We start from the raw sequence: 1,574 nt of genomic DNA, 5'->3' as shown, positions 1-1,574 counted from the left end.
GCATGTTAACTTTCTGTGATTCGTATACAAGGACACCCAGGTCCCTCTGAATACCAACATTTTCCAGACTCTCACCATTTAAAAAATATTCTACTTTTCTATTTTTCCTACCAAAGTACATAACTTCACATTTCTCCACATTATATTCCATCTGCCATTTTCTTGCCCACTCACTTAACCTGTCTATATCCCTTTGCTGCCTATGCATCCTCCTCACAGCTTACTTTCCCACCTAACTTTGTATCGTCAGCAAACTTGGATTCATTGCCCTCGGTCCCCTCATCTAAATCATTGATATAGATTGTAAATAGCTGAGGCCCAACCACTAATCCTTGTGGTACCCCATGAGTTACAGCCTGCCAATCCGAAAATGACCCATCTATTCCTCCGCTCTGTTTTCTGTCCGTTAACCAATACTCAATCCATGCTAATATATTACCCCCAATACCATAAGCCCTAATTTCATGTAATAACCTCATGTGGCACCTAATCGAATGCTTTTTGAAAATCCAAATACAGTATGTCCACTGATTCTCCCTTATCTACCCTGCTAGTTAGAAAGACAGACAGACTTACATTTATATTGCATCTTTCATGACCACCGGACGTCTCAAAGCGCTTTACAGTCAATGAAGTACTTTTGAAGTGGAGTCACTGTTGTTATGTGGGAAACGCAGCAGCCAATTTGCACACAGCATGGTCCCACAAACAGCAATATGATAATGACCAGATAATCTGTTTTTGTTATGTTGGTTGAGGGATAAAAGACACCAGGGATAGCTCCCGTACTCTTCTTCGAAATAGTGCCATGGGATCTTTTACGTTCACCTGAGAGCGCAGATGGTGCCTCAGTTTAACGTCTCATCTGAAAGACGGCACCTCCAACAGTGCAGCACTCCCTCAGCACTGCACTGGAGTGTCAGCCTAGCTTTATGTGCTCAAGTCCCTGGAGTGGGATTTGAATCCACAACCTTCTGACTCAGAGGCGAGTGTGCTACCCACTGAGCAACAGCTGACACTGTTACAACATATGAATTAGGAGCAGGAGTAAGCCACTCGGCCCTTCGAGCCTGCTCCGCCATTCAATAAGATCATGGCTGATCCGATTACTCCACATTCCCGCCTACCCCCGATAACTTTTCACCCCCTTGCTTACCAAGAATCTATCTACCTCTGCCTTAAAAATATTCAAAGACTCTGCTTCCACCGCCCTGAGGAAGAGAGTTCCAAAGACTCACGACCCTGAGAAAAAATTTCTCCTCATCTCTGTCTTAAATGGGCGACCCCTTATTTTTAAACAGTGACCCCTGGTTCTAGATTCTCCCACAAGAGGAAACATCCTCTCCACATCCACCCTGTCCAAACCCCTCAGGATCTTATATGTTTCAATCAAGTCACCTCTTACTCTTCTAAACTCCAGCAGATACAAGCCTAGCCTGTCCAACCTTTCCTCACAAGGCAACCCGCCCATTCCAGGTATTAGTCTAGTAAACCTTCTCTGAACTGCTTCCAACACATTTACATCCTTCCTTAAATAAGGAGACCAATACTGTACACAGTGCTCCAGATGTGGT

The sequence above is a fragment of the Somniosus microcephalus genome, chromosome 2, assembly GCF_052327205.1.
Source record: "Somniosus microcephalus isolate GS21.2 chromosome 2, FLI_Smic_1.0, whole genome shotgun sequence".
NCBI classification, from domain to species: Eukaryota; Metazoa; Chordata; class Chondrichthyes; order Squaliformes; family Somniosidae; genus Somniosus; species Somniosus microcephalus.
Note: the sequence above shows the minus strand (reverse complement) of the source record.